This window comes from Bos javanicus, chromosome 5, assembly GCF_032452875.1.
Source record: "Bos javanicus breed banteng chromosome 5, ARS-OSU_banteng_1.0, whole genome shotgun sequence".
NCBI classification, from domain to species: Eukaryota; Metazoa; Chordata; class Mammalia; order Artiodactyla; family Bovidae; genus Bos; species Bos javanicus.
Window position 1 is genome coordinate 65,164,417 of NC_083872.1, and position 18,078 is coordinate 65,182,494.

The 18,078-nt window shown below is 41.6% G+C and overlaps 1 protein-coding gene and 1 long non-coding RNA gene across 21 annotated transcripts in view; one reads left to right on the plus strand and one right to left on the minus strand.

Moving 5' to 3' along the window:
- ANO4 (anoctamin 4) overlaps positions 1-18,078 on the plus strand; it is a 431,104-nt gene that overhangs the window by 73,444 nt on the left and 339,582 nt on the right. For 2 of the 19 annotated variants that reach the window (XM_061417048.1, XM_061417052.1), the window contains exon 1: positions 8,627-10,584. The exons of 15 other annotated variants lie outside the window; for them this stretch is intronic. The gene's annotated coding sequence lies outside the window, so the exon portion shown is untranslated. 2 more of the 19 variants (XM_061417049.1, XM_061417050.1) reach the window with 2 other exon arrangements.
- On the minus strand, positions 11,050-15,286 carry LOC133247790 (uncharacterized). 2 transcript variants are annotated; one of them, XR_009736497.1, is made up of 3 exons: positions 15,128-15,286; positions 14,392-14,578; positions 11,050-11,562 (listed from the first exon to the last, which is right to left on the minus strand). It is a non-coding gene; the product is annotated as an uncharacterized LOC133247790 (long non-coding RNA). The 2 variants fall into 2 exon arrangements; XR_009736496.1 differs by having other exon boundaries at positions 15,132-15,283.

Below are 18,078 nucleotides of genomic sequence, written 5' to 3' on the forward strand. Positions count from 1 at the left end.
CTTGGCCAGGTGTCTGCAATGTCTTGAGTGGGCCTCCCTTACTGATATGGATGTCACCCGTTCAGCCATCCCAAAGGGAGATTAGTTCTTTAGGATGGCTAGTGCAGCTATTGGCAGGGGAGGGGGGTGTTATTCCAGTTCTTTGACTACATCATAGCTAATTTTCTATAAGGGGAGTAGGTGATGAAACTGAATAGTCCTCTGGCTGGTGTGGAGAGTCCATTGCAAGCCCCAGGTTTTGCCCTATGCCATCAAACCACAGCCCTTCTTGTAAGAATGCCTGTATGTTGAGTGTGGAACTGAACTTTTACGGAAGAGTAGCAACCCCAGTCTCAACAGTGAAATTCTCTACTTGGGCAGACAGGGCTATTTCCCCTCCGAACTTAAATGCTAGTGAAATCTCTCCAAGAAGCCCCTTCTGCCTGAGAGAATCAACAATCTTTCCTCTGCCTGACAATTCAAAGTAGAAAGGATGTTTGGAATGCTTCAATTATCTGCAAGATGCCCCAGTTAGTTGAATTACTATTAAAAATCAGGAGTTTCAGAAGTTGAAATCTTCATGGTTAATGCCTGTGGTGTTTTCTAATTTCAAAAAGGAGAATTTTTATATTTATACTTAAAAAAAATGAGCTAATTAGAAATTAGCTCAGAGGGATTTTTTAATTTTCTGAACTGAAGGGTTTTTTTTGGCCAACGATATTTGAAGAATTCCCCAAACATTCACTGAGCATTCATTGATGCCAGCCATTGTAATAAAGAGAGGATAGAAAGAGGTGAAATATTCTTCCATTCCTCAGAGAACAGTCTAGTAAGACGTACATGAAAGCCCAGTCTTTCTAGAACCATTTATGTGAGAGTCTCAAGAGAAGGTTTGTCTCTGGGGATGCAAAGATGAATAAAACTCAAGACTAGGACTCTCCTGAAGGAATCAGATAATAACACAGTTATAACGCTGTGTAATCAGTGCTATCACTTGAGGACGATGAACTTTGTTAGAGGATAGGGCTTCCCTGGTAGCTCAGGTGGTAAAGAATCTACCTGCAATGTAAGAGATCATGGTTTGATACCTGGGTCAGGAAGATCTGCTGGAGAAGGGATAGGCTACCCACTCCAGTATTCTTGGGCTTCCCTTGTGGCTCAGGTGGTAAAGAATCCACCTGCAATGCTGAAGACCTGGGTTCGCGGAGGGAGTGTCAGGAAAAGCCTGGAAGAGGAGGGAGAGGCTTGGGTTGGGTCTTAGAGAATAAGTAAGAGTTCAGGAGGAATGGAGCTGGGACAAGAAATTCTAAACTTTGGGAAAAGGTTGTGCCAGGACCCTGACATTTTAAACAGATTGGTGAATGCTGGAACTGTGTTAGGGCTGCTTAAAATGTCAAGGTACAAGAGGAAGGTAAATGGGAGTGATGGAGGAAAAGTGGAAGAGTCCTGGGGGGCTCTCATGTAATAAGGGAAGGAGTGCATTTCATCCTGAACATGGTGATGAAGCAGAGAAGAGGTTTCAAGGGGAGTGGGCAAGCTGGTGTTTTCACTTAAAAATCCTCCGGTACCTGCAAAGGATGCCTTGGACACAGGGAGGTGCAAGGCAGGGAGACTGCTTCTGGAACTATTAAGCTGAGGGAAGAATTTGTAGCTAGGCTAGGGTAGTGAGAGTGAGGAGATGTTGGAGGAAAGGAGGCAATATGGACAAGATGAGTTAAAGCAAGGATGATGCTGAGATTTCTAGGTACCCTGTAAAGTGATCTGGGTGAAACAGTGAGAGACTTTATTTTTTGGGGCTCCAAAATCACTGCAGATGGTGACTGCAGCCATGAAATTAAGACGCTTGCTCCTTGGAAGAAAAGTTATGACCAACCTAGATAGCATATTCAAAAGCAGAGACATTACTTTGCCAACAAAGGTCCGTCTAGTCAGAGCTATGGTTTTTCCAGTAGTCACGTATGGATGTGAGAGTTGGACTGTGAAGAAGGCTGAGCGCTGAAGAATTGATGCTTTTGAACTGTGGTGTTGGAGAAGACTCTTGAGAGTCCCTTGGACTGCAAGGAGATCCAACCAGTCCATTCTAAAGGAGATCAGTGCTGGGTGTTCATTAGAAAGACTGATGCTAAAGCTGAAACTCCAGTACTTTGGCCACCTGATGATGCGAAGAACTGACTCATTGGAAAAGACTGATGCTGGGAAAGATTGGGGGCAGGAGGAGAAGGGGATGACAGAGGATGAGATGGCTGGATGGCATCACTGACTCGATGGACGTGAGTCTGAGTGAACTCCGGGAGTTGGTGATAGACAGGGAGGCCTGGCGTGCTGCAATTCATGGGGTCGCAAAGAGTCGAACATGACTGAGCAACTGATCTGAAAGTGACCTGAATAGTCTTCCTTGTGAGAGTTCAATAAATGTTAATTTCTTTGGGCAACAGAGTAGATAGTGATGCTCTTAAGTGGAGAAAAAGAAAGCTAGAGGAAAATTTGGGAGAAAAAGATGTATTTGGTATTGGGTCTCAGACATTTGTTCCTTTACAAAACAAAATAAAACAAAAAACTACATGTTTTTTGCCAGTGACAAATTCATATGGTCATTTGGTAGATTGGTGCAGTATTGTTAATTAAAAAATACTCTAATTTAAAACTATGTCTTTCCAGATGACTGGTGGAAAGTACGCTTCATATATTATACACAATTGCCATGATTATTTATTTATTAGGCCACCTCTTGGGCCAGGCTAGTCAGAAACAGTGATGATATGGTCAGGTTTGGGAGGATTTCTGTATTTTGCCTTTCCAGACAGCTTCTTGGGAGGAAAGAGAAATTGTCTATGTTCCTGTGCTCCTGATAAAAAAAAAAGACATTTGTTCTAGTTAATGCTTTGAAAACCAAGGACCTTGTCAATTTCTTCTTGGGATCAGCTTGGACCAGAGTAATTTTAACATAAACTAAGGAAAGGAGAATGAAAAATAAGGATCCAGTAAACCTCCTGACATCAAATAAACATAATTTAACTTTTTTGCTCAGTGTTTCATTTCCAGTTTTGTGAGTGAAGATCATGTGCCAATCTTGGTAATTCCTATTTCTAATGCAAGTAGGAGTTAAACATTGATTCTAGGTACCCCTTGTCCCTGGATAGCATTTTAATGTCTGTTAATGAGTGTTACATATTAATTAAATACCTATAATAAACTGGAACACTGTGGTATTACCCTGAATACCATATTAATTGCAAGGTATCATTCCCTTATAAGAGTCATGATAACTGGGATTTTGTCGAGATGGAGAGAAACATGGGAATAGTTGTACAAATATTGGTCATGCTGTAAATATTCAAGAAGTGGATACTGAGTGTATATTGTGTTCTGGACATTATGTTAGGCTCTGGGGACACAATGAAAAGCACAAGAACAGTCTTTGCTGGAGAGGAACATATGTTATATTGCAGAGGACAAATAGGCAATCAAATAAATGGTAACAGATGGAAGTAAATGTTGTCAGAGGTAAATGATAAGAGTGAAGGAAGTGATGTGCTGAGAAAATGATAGACAGGGTCAAGGAAGCCTTTCCAAGCAGCCATGCCAGGATCTAAAGAAAAGGATGAGGCAGAGGAAACCCATACTCAGTCCCTGGGGTGGGAATGAGCTCTGCAAGTTCAAGAAACAGAAAGAAGGCCACGACTGGGGTGTATGTAGATACTGTAGAGTGCGGGAGACATGGCTTTTTTTTCTCTGATCAATCATGGTAAGGCTTATTAGAGACTTTGAAATGAAACAGATGTGTATATACTACAACTAGATGTATATTCCATCTCATTTAACACTGTAGTGAGTTAAGTGTTGTTCCTTCCATTTCCTAGAAGAGGGAACTGGGTATCAGGGAGCAGATCTACAGAGCTAGGGCCCAAATCAGGGCCGTTCCACTCTCCCACTGCACCCTAACTGCAGACCAGCAGAACTGGAGCAAGGCACTTGGACTGATTAAGTGCTGAGTCATTGGACTCCTCGGCTGGCTTCCCTTAAATTATGTGATGGCTTTGGGATATTAACAGTTATCAAACAATGACGACAGCAGTGGTGATAACAATACCTCCCACTACATACATTATAAGTACTTTACCACGCAGTTCGTCGTTTGTGGCTTAGAAGAACCCTCAAAGGTAAGCAGGACATGTTTTATTTTTCTTTAGGTTAAGAAATTAACCTGAAGTGACACAAGACAAGGTTGGGATTTGGCTCTTCTGATTCTAATCAAGGGCCCTTTCCTTAAACCAGAGAAACTCCTGATTGAAAGAGGACATAAATATGGCTCATAAGCTTGTCGTCCTTCAGACTTCCAGAAAACAAATATGTGCTTTTTTTTTCAAAGTGCTTTTGATTGTGAATAAGAGGCATAAAATATAGACTTCCTCTCATGGGTTTGTTGAGCTTCTATTGTGTGTCAAGCACTAGGACTATCAAAGGAGTATAGTGAAATAGGTTGAAATTACTAATTTAGCACAGTGTTTCTTACCCTGTGATGCAGGACTAGAAAAAATGCTCTGGAAATAGAAAGGAAGAAGTAATTAAGTCCCTTTGGGGAATTTGGGGATGACCTCACCAAGATGGACAGTGGACCAGGCCTTGAAGGATGAACATTTGGCTTTCTCTAGGAGGGAAGCAGGAAGATTATTCTAGGAAAAACAGATAAGAATACCACGATAAAAGAGTATGGTGACTCTGAGGAATAGGCACTCATTGACTGTATCTGGAGCATGGAATATGTAGGAAATAATTACGGGAAAAGAGGCTGTAGATGGAGGCTGTTTGCAGAGAGCCTTGAATGCCAGGCTCAGGTGGTGCTGTACTTGGCCTGACCATCCCAGGTTTACTAGTAAGGGGATGATGTGATTGTATTTTCTGTGTTTTAGAAAACAAGTGCCATTGGCAAAGGGCAATGGAACTGGAACAGAGGAAAGGCTAGAAACTGTTGTAGCAGTGAAGGAGAAAGATCAAAGCCCTGAATCAGTTGTAATCCCTAATTATGTGTTGAAGACATAGGGCAGTAACCTTGGGACTGAGGGACTGATTGGCTGTGAAGGCACACTGATTGTGTTTTAAACATACACACCAAGAGCTGCGTTGGTACACAGACACATGCTCCTTATTTTGGCCTCCCTACTTAGCCCAATTCTCCCTGACTCTTTAACGCATCTATTGATTGTTTTTTTATCCTCAAAAAAAGGAGAAAATGTTATAAGACTGTAATCTTACAGATTCTTTCTATATGATTTGATCTTTGATCCCATAGGAATCTTCTGGCTGAGAAATGGTGAGTGCAATCAAATTTTTGAAGAGTTGGATGCTGTGACAATATTTATGTCCTGCATATTATTTATTTGGAACTGTTGTTGCAAATTTGAAAGCCCGCCTACTAAGCACTTTGGGGAGATTATTCTCAGCCAGTGACCTCTGGTAGGGAAACATTAGCAGAGCAACTTGTTCTCTCTCTGTTTCAGGCCTCCTGCTGAATGCTGAAGGAGAATTTAGATATTAGATAAAGGACTATAATGTTTCTTTCAGATCCCACACATTTCTAAAATACTCTTTCCTTTCACTTTTTTTTTTTTTTTTTTATTAACTGAGGACCACTCATCCTGGCTTTAAAATGTAATGTAGGGTCATAATTATTTAAAAAATCAACAAATACAGTTTGCTTGCTCTTTAATTTTTAAATTATAAGCATCAATAATTTATTTTGGTTGCAGAGAAGGGCTACATTTAATCTCTGAAGTAAAATGAGTTTTTCTGCTTTAGTTTGAATTTGTTTCATTCTTCTTTCACCCAAATACATGTAACACCATAGGAAGGGTCCCCAGATAATCTCTACATTCAGTCAAAAACATCTGCGGGGAGTCTTCCATGTTCGTATCAATGTTTCCATGGAAGAGAGGCAGCATTTTGAGGCTATTCTGGTGGTTCATATACTGACATTGCCACTTGCAAAAGCTTTCAACTCCCTGTATCTCAGTTATTTCAATTAAGATGAAATTCATGTCCTGTGAGTGCTGTGAAGACTAAAAGAGGTATAAAACCACTGCAACAAAGTCTGGCACAAATGAAGTTTCAGTAAATATTAGCTCCTTTAAACACCAGTTTATAGAAGTTAGGTAAGAGAGGTGCAGGCTTTACTTTAGGGAGATTATAACTTAGTTTTCAAAATCAGTGATTGGCAGAATATTGTTTAAAATTCCTCCTTTTCTATTGATCTGTGCGTCTGTTTTGATGCCAGTACTATAGTGTTTTTATTGCTATAGCTTTGGTATATAGTCTAAAGTCATGGGTGTGATGCCTCCAGTTCTGTTCTTCTTTCTCAAGATCGCTTTGCCTATTTTGTATTTCCATACAAATTTTTGGATCCTTTGTTCTAGTTCTGTGAAAAATGTCATTGGTATTTGGATAGGGATTGCATTGAATCTGTAGATAAATACAGTATGTTATCACTTATATGTAGAATCTAACAAATGAATGAGTATAATAAAATGGAAACAGATTCACAGACATGGAGAATAAACTAGTAGTTACCAGTGAGGAGAGGGTAGTGGAGAGGAGCAAAATAGGGGTAGGTAGGGGACTAAGCGGCACAAACTCCTATGTATAAAATATAATCTTCAAGGATATATTGTACAGCACAGGAAATACAGTCAATATTTTATAACTTTAAATGGAGTATAACCTATACAACTTTTGACTCACTGTTGTACAACTGAAACTAATAGAATATTGTAAATCAACTGCACCTCAATAAAAAAGAAAATCCTTGATTCTCATGTCTCTTGTTAAGTGTCTGATGTCAAAAACAGAATTACACAGCCATTTATCTCCTTGGTAATCTAGGAAATAGGTATGTTTTTACTTTTTCTATTCAGATTGGTTACAGAGAGTGGAATCCAGTATCAGTGTTAAAGACTGAGCTTGAAGAATCCTTGACTTTCAGGATTAATACAGCTCTGTCAGCGAGCTCAGTTCAGTTCAGTCGTTCAGTCATGTCCGACTCTTTGCGACCCCATGGACTGCAGCATGCGAGGCCTCCCTGTCCATTACCATCTCCTGGAGATTACTCAAGCTCATGTCCATTGAGTCGGTGATGCCATCCAACCATTTCATCCTCTGTTGTCCCTTTCTCCAGGTCAGCGAGCTACTTGGAAGCAAATTTCTTGAAAGAGCTTTGTTTTTTTCAAATAAATGGCAGGTATATGTATGTAATTCAAATTATCTCGTAGTCTGTTTTTAAAAAGGCATTAAATCATACTAGTGCAGAATTTTAGCCAAATTCTCTTGTCCATTGAAATGGCCTACTAACATTTAAGTACTGTTACTCCAGTGAGCAAGATACAGTCCCTGAAACTGTTGTAGTTTAAATTGACTTGGATAAGTATTTTGTGATTTAAAAAATTAATTGTTGCTACAATTAATTTAAACAATTGTTGAAATGGGAGGTATTTCCGTCTTTTGAGGAGGTAGGAGTGAAGGCCAAATTTTAAAAATTAATTGCATTTGAGTAAGTGACTGCGGAATACTTGTTTTCATTGACCCAATTGTTATAGAGATGTGCAATTATTTAATCAGCTAAGTAATTTGTACTTTTGTAGTCTTATCATTTTCATGCTTCATTGTAACTCTATGTACTCAAGGTACTGAACCTGTTCCATAAACAGTATTAATCTCAATTACTTTGGTAGCTTTAAATAATATTCCCTTATTAAATAGGTTCTTTGTTATGCTGTCCATGTTTTTGCAGCATCAGAAACTGTTGATGCTGATAAAAGCAAACATTCAGTTAAAAAACCTTTTCATACTTTAATTAATTAAAATAAATGGTGCATTTATAGTTCTCAAATGATGTTGGTTATGGAAAACACCTTATTAGTCTAATTTAGAACTTTGAGTCCAAAATCCAACTTCATGGCTTGGCTTTATCTAAGGGACATTAAAACAGTAGAACATTTTCTGTCGTGGCAAGAATTGCAGTATTGAAATTTTGAAAAGATTTCATTTAGTCCATGGAACTATAAACTTCTTGAAGGCAGGACCCACTGCTTTTATTTCTGTGCTGCCTGATCATGTGGTTAAAAGTTTGCAATTAGAGTGGAACTGAAGTGAATAACACAACAGAATTTAAGACTGAATCTCCCAGGCAGGTTTTCCATGTATAATATACATAGGATGAACCTGATGAAATCAATTTTTTTTTTCATTTCAAAAATTTCATTTTATTCTGTTCATCTTTGTGGAATATTTTTATGGCTTCCTGCTGTAACTCATTTGAGTAGTGAGTTAACTGTTTCCTTGGAATTTAGCCCTTTTCTTTTTTCCCCTGCAATTCTGCTTAAAAAAAAATTTTTTTTTGAGATGTTTATTTTTTTTCCAAACTGTAAACTTTTTATTTTGTATTGCTGCTGCTGCTGCTAAGTCGCATCAGTCGTGTCCGACTCTGTGCGACCCCATAGACGGCAGCCCACCAGGCTCCCCCGTCCCTGGGATTCTCCAGGCAAGAACACTGGAGTGGGTTGCCATTTCCTTCTCCAATGCATGAAAGTGAAAAGTGAAAGTGAAGTCGCTCAGTCATGTCTGACTTTTAGCAACCCCATGGACTGCAGCCCACCAGGCTTCTCCGTCCATGAGATTTTCCAGGGAAGAGTGCTGGAGTGGGGTACCGTTGCCTTCTCCGATTTTGTATTGGGGTATAGCCAATTAACTATGTTGTGGTAGTTCCAGGTGAATAGCAAAGGGACTCAGCCTTGCACATACATGTATCCATTCTTTTCCAAACCCCTCTCCCATCCATAGTGCTTCCTTTTACTTGGCAGTATTCAGGCTTCCCAAAGCTAGCTTGAGTCTGGGTTCAGATTGCAACACAATGTCCAAATGATCCTTTAAGTTGTAGGAAAAAGCTGACATAAAATTAAAGACTCTATCATGTACACCACCTGAAAACAAACCAACCCAGCCACATTTGTGTCTTCCTGTTAACTCTTGGCTAGTACAAAGAGCTAATATTTCTTGCAAAGATAAAAAGATGACCCAAGACAGTTTCCCCAAGTTAAACAGTTCTGAAGTTTTACTGTGGGATCCAATTCAACTGGCATTTAACTCTAGAACCAACACCCCAATTTAATTTAATCACCACAGACATAGAGTCTCCGAGAGTCATACATGACGGAAGTGACTTAGCAGGCACCCATGCATAGCCAAAACTGAATGAGTACATATAAACTGAGTTTACAGTTCAATATTAAAATAGAATGGGAAGAAAGGCAGGCATAAAAAGTATAATATTCTTTACTTGTTAGTCAGTACTACAGAATTCACTCATTTGCCTGTTTTATTAGTCTAGCTCAGAGTTTTTCAAACTTTTGTGTGCCTATGAACTATTGTACAGGTCAGTTCAGTCACTCGGTCATGTCTGACTCTTTGCAACCCCATGGGCTGCAGCACGCCAGGCTTCCCTGTCCATCAGCAACTCCTGGAGCTTACTTAAACTCATGTCCATCAAGTCATGATGCCATCCAACCATCTCATCATTATACAGGTATTTTTACCCAAATCCACGCATTCTGTCTTATAGATGATATAAGAAACCTCAGAAAGAAATGTCACTATCTTTATAAACTGTCTCTAATAAGTACTTCTATCTATATATTATATTAGAAAATTTATCAAAACTGAGAAGATTTTAGAGAGACCTTTAACCCATTTCTGTCTAAAAGTCTCACTTGTGAACCTGGGATCCAGGTCCCTGGTATTTCATCCTGTGTCTTGGGCATGAGGCAGTTCATGGTCCAGCGTGTCATCATCGTACTCATGGTGACTTCTGTGCTCACATCATCAGGGCTGTCTGGTCTGTGAGATGCCCTTAGATATCACTTAGGATGGGTTTCAAGGCTGGCTTCTTGCAGAGATGCTGTGGGATGCTTAAGCAAACTTCCTGATTGGTTGGTAAAACTATGGGGCTTTGGGTCTTATTTTTAAAAACAAAGCAAATATTATCAGCAACGGGGCAGAGGAGGAGAAGATGCCAATCCTACCCAACTCTGGTGGAGGCAGGGGGCTGTCCTGCCTCGCTGAGAACGGGCTGTTATCCACTGCTCTCTTGTCACACTGACACGGCCCCCTGGCTGGGCTGATTGGTCGCTGGCAATAACTGATGGGGAATTCTGATATTCTAGCCGGTAGTTCCTCACACTCCAAAGAGGTGCCTTCCCATCTCTCTCTTCACCTTCCGACCCCGGCCTTGTGCTCAGCCTCCCCCCACCTCGCCGCCCCTGCCCGGGTGGCGGGGAGAAGAGCCCTGGGCGTGATGCTCTGAAATCCACCAGGCTGATCGCGCTCCAGCTCGCCCTCGGGAGAGTCCTGTTCCCGACTTCTCAGGGCTTTTACAGCACAAACAACTGCATGCGGGCCCGGGGTGGGGGAGGCTGAGAAGGACTTGTGTATGTTGGTTTTCTCGTCTTTCATCACTTTGTTGGCCTCATCCGTTGCCTAGATCTCCGCGGTGGATTTCTTTCTGTCTAAGACTCTGAGGAAGGATCCCTTCTCCTTCTGTTGACTCTTTCTATTTTTATGGTAAGTGCTTGCATTCAATGAGCAGCCCTGCTGCAGTGAAGTGAACGCTTAGCTAGCTCGCTCGCTTCCTAGCTAAGCTTAGTGACCTTCTCTCTGCGTTTCTCTAGTGTTCTTGGGTCCATGTCTGGGGGTGGGGAGTGGGGATCCAGCTGTTGAAAATGCTGGAGGGTCGTTTGTCTGGCTTGTTTGTCTTTTTGTTTTGTTTAATTGTTTCCATAAACGGAGCTCTTCGGCTGTGATGGAAACATAAGCACTCTCTCTTTGTCCTTGAAGCGGCAGCCAGGGAGATGCGAGCATGATGGTAAACTGCAGCAGTGTGCAGGGGATCCGGGGAGGGCGACGGACAAATCTGGGGGCGAGATGAACCCTCGGCGTGCTCAGGTGCACTCTCTCCGAATCCGGAAGGGCCGGGCTGATCGGCCCACCTAGCTAACTGTTCCATCTTTCCCGGAGACGACGGCACACGTGTGAGTTATGTCGGAGTCGGCTGGGGGCAGCGGCGCCTTAAGCACCTGCCTGTGGGTCCACACCAGCCCTGCGTCTTTCTCGTGGGCTTTACAACTCGGGTGGTAACATTGGCGGCGGCGGGAGGACCCCTGTGCCGGCGAACGGAGTAGACGGCATGACCTCATTGCTTTTTCCCTTTGGAATTTCAGGGTGCCTGTTCTGCAGACGGGTCTCTTCCCATCCTCTTCCCAGGGTGGTGGGGCAGTGAGAAGAGGCACGTGTTTTTTTGAGTTGACAACATAGTTTCAATCTTCCTCTTGGTAGATAAAAGGCTTGGAGGCTGTTAGAATGGTTAGACTTTGCTCACGGAATATAAGCAGGGTTGGAAGGAAGAACGTGCGTGTTGCGCTGACATCAGGCCAGCTGTTTTGTTGCAGGGCATTTACTCTTAGATTCGTGTTCTGATTTTTCACCTGGTCTCTGAGGCTGGTGGCTCCGGCACCACAGCTTCGGGTCAATTATTGTCAGCCCCTGGAAGTCCAAAGGAAACACATCGTGAACACAAAGTACAGCTCTATCTTGTGGAATTAAAGGGGAGTCTCTTCTCATAGGGAGATGTCTGTCTTGTCGTTTTTTTTTTTTTTGGTAGCAGGTGTCTTGGATTATTTTGGTCACCGCAGCATTCCAAAGAATAAGCTTTGCAGTTCTCATTCTGCTCCTTATTTTCCAGTCTTGGACTGGAGATGGGTTATCTTACTTGATTTTGTGTGGGTTTTCTGATTGTGGTTCACTTAACTCTAGGGAGGGGGAAATGTGGGGTGAAATTTCTGGTCTTTCTCCCTGTTGATTGGGAGTTTGGAACGGAAAGTTGCTTGACTGGCTTGCTCTTTCTCACCACTTTTATTTCTACCCTCAGTGTGGATTTGTCTTAAAATAGTGGTGATGACATCAGACATATGCTTTTATCTTATTCCCTAGGTACATTTGGTTGGTTTTGGTGGAGGGTTCTTTAAATACATGAAAGCATATATTAAAACAAAGAACAAGAATTTATAGATGTTTACATTATATCCCAGCTTCACAGTGAAACCAGCAAATAGGATAATAGCAACAAATTAGGATCCTTGCATACTGTAACCTCTGAATCATTAAATAATGCTTGAAATACTTTCATCATTGTTTGCATTAGCTTTCTAACATCCATACCTCCCTACACTTAGTTATGGCTGGGAGAAATGTTGTCATTTAACTGGCTGACTTCTCTGCTTCCTTTGATTCTAATGTTTAGTTGTTGACTTTCAACTCTACTGGTGTTTTCTTACTTTGCTTAATTATTTCCCCTCCAATTGCAAGGATTTTTATCAGGTGCTTGGCAACTCAACTTGATGTATTCATCAAGATGGAAAGAGTTATAGAGTCAGCTTGGGTGTCTTGGAAATAGACCCTGCATTTCACAAGACAGGCCATTTCAGATGCATTTAGAAATCTTTTGTTTTAATTAGTAGCAACATTAGCTTTGAGAGAGAATGCTGTGGGCGTTCTTCATTTTACTGAGCAGAATATTCATCTGTGCCATCAGAATTGTATCTGTGTAGCATATTCACAAGTGTATTGTTTACTTGTTGTGTACATATTTTCCGTATTTGTAGCATGCTCATTTAGAGGAGAGGAGAAACATTTCTGAGGCTCCGCTTTGCATTCTCCAGCTAGGTTTTTTGTTTTGTTTTGTTTTTTTTTGGTAGGGATTTCCCCAATGATTCCACACCCCTCCTCCAGATAATGCCTTTGGGAATTTCTCTGAATTGGGAGAGTGCATTCTTTGTGTTTGCTTGTCTCAGAGCATGAAGTTAGGTTAATTCTTTTGCAGGGTCCCTGAAGGCAGCATATACAACTACTGCAGGAAACACTGGTAAAAGCTGTGCTGAATGGAGCCGGTAACTCTTAGCCTCTTGGTGTGATGTAGTCACTGCAACATTTTGTGTGTGTGTGTTTTTGTTTAGCTGCTATGTCTTGCAACCAATTTTGCTTGCAACCCTAGCAAATTGTATTTATTTGAAATGGGTCTAGAAACACCTAGATAGATGTAGATACAGTTACTCATACAAGTCATTAAAACAGTGCTTTTAGTGTTTCTTTTGATGATGATCTAATTTGAAACCTATAGCTTATATTCTGAGTCAGTATTTTCCATTTTTTATCTTTCTGCTTTCTTTCCCGCTTCTGCTTTATGTTTCTATGCATGGACATGCATTATGTGTCCACCTGTAAACTCAATAACGATTGTTTGATTAATGAAGAGTTGGTTGACAGCTTCTCTTCCAGTAACCAAACTCTTGTGCTCAACCTGTAATCATGTAACTGAGAGAAGAAATTGTCCCTGTTAGTATAACTATAACCACATGTGTCTGTAGGCCTTCTTGTCATTGAAACTACTTTCCATAGTTGATTACTAGGACCAGAAATAGAATCACTTTTGCATTTTAATTAATGACATTCTAGATTTGTCTAGGTTGGAATGCCCTCAAATCTTGACATGTTTACTACTTAAAAGGTCTTTTGGTAAAGAGGGGGCGTTTATGGATGATACAAAATAAAATCACTTGAGTGTGATTTCTTGGAAATTGAATGAACTATATCATTAAGGATGTTAGCTGAATTTTCCTGTGGCTTTTTAAAATATAATTAAGGTGACATATTCTTTTACCATCTCTCCATGAGCCCCCCCTTTTTTTTAAAGAGTAAAAAGAACATATAACTCCCACATAAAGCTGCTTAGAGGGAGAACCATTTTTTAACAGAGATTCAAAACCACTTGCAACACCAGCTATGGTGATCTACTTTGAAAGGAACTTGCTAGTCAATTGGCAACTCAGACAGATTGTATAAAAGAGGAGAGATTCTTCATGAGCTGTGTTGAAGACTGCATTTTTGATCTGTCTCCCTTCTAAATTCATCTAGGACTATAGTCACTAGGTCAGCTTTGCAGAAAAAAAACCATGTACTTAGGAGCTTAATAATCTACCCACACTGTCATAAATGTTTATGTTGCAAGTTATATCTCTTGGGTAGTAAAGGGAGTTGGCAGAATTTTGGAGGAGAGTCAAATCACAGCCTGAAAATAATGTAAGATGAAAGGGGAAAAATTCCTCCCCATACTTAGCATGAATTCTCTACTCTGGCTGCTGGCCTTTAAGTCTGAAGAGTCAAGAAACTGTTAAAAATACATAATGACAGGGTTGGTGGGCCTGTTCTCTAATAGAAATCTCTGACCCTTAACTAGGCATCTGCTGAGTGACCTTTTGGCTTGCAGCCATTCTTATAGGAAGCAGACATATTGTCATACAGCAGGAATTCACTTACATTTTTCCCATTGGTCTCCCACTGGGGACCTCCTGTGAGTGTCAGAGAGGGAACAGTGTCTGGACACCATTAGAGACCACGGGCAGTCCCAGCAGGATGTCTTCAGGACCCCAAGTGCCTGTCTGGTCTCAGCCACGAACTGGCTGTCAGACTCAAACTCATAATTGGGCTTGGAGAACCAGATAATCTGAAAAGTGAAAGTGAAAATGTTAGTTGCTCAGTTGTGTCTGACTCTTTGTGACCCCACAGGCTGTAGTCTGATAGGCTCCTCTGTCCATGGGAGTTCCCAGGCAAGAATACTGGAGTGGGTAGCTGTCCCCTTCTCTAGGGGGTCTTCCTGACCCAGGGATCAAACTCAGGTCTGCCACATTGTAGGCAGATTCTTTACTGTCTGAGCCACCAGGGAAGCCGCAGATAATCTGAGGGCTCTCCCAATCACTTAAAAATCATGAACTGTTGTTCCAGCTCTGTTTTTTAACTAGATGGGTGATTTCTAAGGCAATTGACCCAGATGAGACATTCCTGGGGGATGGGGAATGAGCTGTGCCTTCCCTCAACCCTACAAGACCCCAGCATGTCATGACAGTGACACGATCATCAGAGTTACTCAGAAACATGTGCTGATGTTGATCCTTCATGATCAGGGCTTATGTGGGTATGGCGACTACCTGCTGCCCCGGGGACACCTTGAAGTACCTCTCCTTGTCATCATAAGGGACCTTGAGGAGTATCTTACCTACCGTCTGGTTTCATAGATAAGAAAGCTAAAGTCCCAGGAAGTTAAGTCACTACCACAGGAGAGATCCGGTCAACACCTGGGCAAGACAGTTGAGTCAATGTGGATAGATTTACTGAGACACCAGCTCCACTCCTGGTGCGGGGCCCCTTCCACGATACACAGCTGACACTTACTGTGTTATTCTTTGCTCACAAAACTGCTTTGTGACATCTAACTCACTGCTGTCCATTATTTCTGGGGTTATTTCATGCAGATTACGTGGCTGTGCCAGTCAGAGTGAGTCACATCAAGCAACTGTTTATGGTCACGTGTTTATGCTTGTGCGGAAATGCATTTTTTATATTGAAACTGCTTTTCTTAAGAACGTTTCAAGAATTCTAAAAATATTATGCTTGATTTCCCACCCCCTGGGCTTCAGCTGTTTCTGTTCAGTTGAGGGGGTGATGTTTACGGATCAGTTCCTTTGTCTATTTATTTACTCCAATATTCATTGAGCACCTGACATGTCCACCCTAGTGCCAGGCAGTGGGGACCTCCTGGTGACACAGCTGGATGCTGCCATTGTTCTGAGGGTGTTCAGTTTAGTGATGCTTCATGGAGTTCATCATCTCTTGACTTTTTCAGCCAGTGGCCTGCTTACTGTTTCATAACCGTTTCTGAAAGAGCCCAAGTTGAGAAACAGTTTGCCTGGGCAGTTCATTCCTGTGATTATTCCACTGAGAAGTTCTTTTCATAAAAAAGCACCTTTGCTGTCATTGCAAGGTATATCTTTACCATTTTCCAAAATAGTATTTTTAGCTTGTGATTTTTGTTACCTGATTCAACAAAAGAGATTAATTAGCTGAACTTGTTTGTGCTGTTGTTGGGATTCACCAAGATGACTGTTCCATTTTTTGGCAAAACTAGCCTGATTTCCTGGAATTGTAAATTCATAGTCTGGATAGCACAGTGTCCATGGAACTAACTGTAGGTTAAAGACCAAACTCCTTAGCCTTGTATACTAGGCCTGTTATAATGTACAGCCATTGCTTCTTATTCTGCAACTCCCCTAGAACATTCCAGAAATACCAAAACATTTGTAGTGCTCCGAAGTAAGGAGCTCTCACTTGCCTCTGTGCCTTTGCACATGCTATTTCTCCTGAGACTAACTTTCAGGACAATCTCAGACAACATCTCCCATGGAAATTTTTTGACACTTACCACTTTTACTGAGCCTTGTGCCCAAAGCTGAGCTAGGTAGACCCTGACTGTCTTCTTACATACCTCGTAGGACTTGATATAGACATCATGCTGCTACTGCTGCTAAGTCACTGCAGTTGTGTCCGACTCTGTGCGACCCCATAGACGCAGCCCATCAGGCTCCCCCGTCCCTGGGATTCTCCAGGCAAGAACACTGGAGTGGGTTGCCGTTGCCTTCTCCAATGCATGAAAGTGAAAAGTGAAAGAGAAGTCGCTCAGTCATGTCCGACTCCTAGCGACCCCATGGACCACAGCCCAGTAAGCTCCTCCATCCATGGGATTTTCCAGGCAAGAGTACCGGAGTGGGGTGCCATTGCCTTCTCCGATAGACCTCATAGGACTTTATAAACTATTATTATAATTCCTTGTCTACTTGTGTCTCTCCCAAGTAGACAGTTTGTTCCTTGAGGCATGGACCATATTTTCATCTCTATACCCTAAGGCCCAGGAGAGTGACTGCTGAATAGCAGATATCCAGTAATTCTTGAGTCAGGGACTGAGCAATAACAATAATTCTTGAGCAAACAGATCAAGAATCACCATAGAAAACCTAGGGTGCTGGTATTGGCAATGGCTGCTCTGTATGGAAAACTTAATTTTTCAAAATAATGTGACTGTATGAATTGTACTGAGAAGGATAAAGAGACTGGCAGCCATCCTGTGTAATCCATTAGAAATTCTATGTGAAATCCCAGAAAATGTTTCTGCCTCCCAGTGAGTTTCAATAAACAGTAAGAATTTATTAAGTGTCTTCTCTAAGCAGAGCCTTGTGTCAGGTCCCCAGGAATGAAAGTTTTAAAGAAAAAAAAAAAAAAGCAGTGTAATTCCTGTCCTCCAAAAAGCCACAAACTAGTGAAAACTTATTCTGTGACCTGGTTACAAGGCAGACAGAGTCTAGTAGGCTGTAGACTTCAGACATGACGGAAGTAGAAAGGTCATTTTAGGCAGAGGGGCTGGCTTGAGTAAGAACTTAGAGATGTGATGGTGGGTCAACAATGAGGTAGCTTTGGTTGGAAGGTAAAGGGAGTGGGATGGGCCTGTACGGAGGGGAGTAGAAAATGCAGAACAGGATGAGGAACTTTTGGGTGGGGGCGATGGCAGTGGTATCAGAAGATCTGAGTGGCAGTTGATGAACTTCTGTAAGTTGGGAGATAATAGAGTCTAGAAAAAGACAGTTAGAAATTTGTTTGGAATCTCTCCTTGGGTTTAATTAAGTCAAAAGTCTGTATTCAGCAGGGGAGAAATGCAGTTGCTTAGCATAAGACATGTGTTTCTCACCCACCCCTTTTGCCCTTGAGGGTATAGTTTGACATTCAAAGTCATCACAAGGAAATGAAGCTGGGAAATCTAACCTAAATCAATCAGTTTTAGACCTAGAGAGAGTTGAGGACCGAGGTCACTGAAGTGCCTGTTAACACACTGTCCAGAGTGTAAAGAACCCCGTAGGCCCTTTGGTGCTTTATTGCTAATAATTTATGGCTTTTTTCTTTGGTGATTAGCCTTGTGCTATTTACAAAGAATACATTCATCTTACCCTGATGCTGGGAAAGATTGAAGGCGGGAGGAGAAGGGGATGACAGAGGATGAGATGGTTGGATGGCATCACTGACTCAATGGACATGAGTTTGAACAAGCTCCGGGAGTTGGTGATGGACAGGGAAGCCTGGCGTGCTATAGTCCATATGGTCACGAAGAGTTGGACATGACTG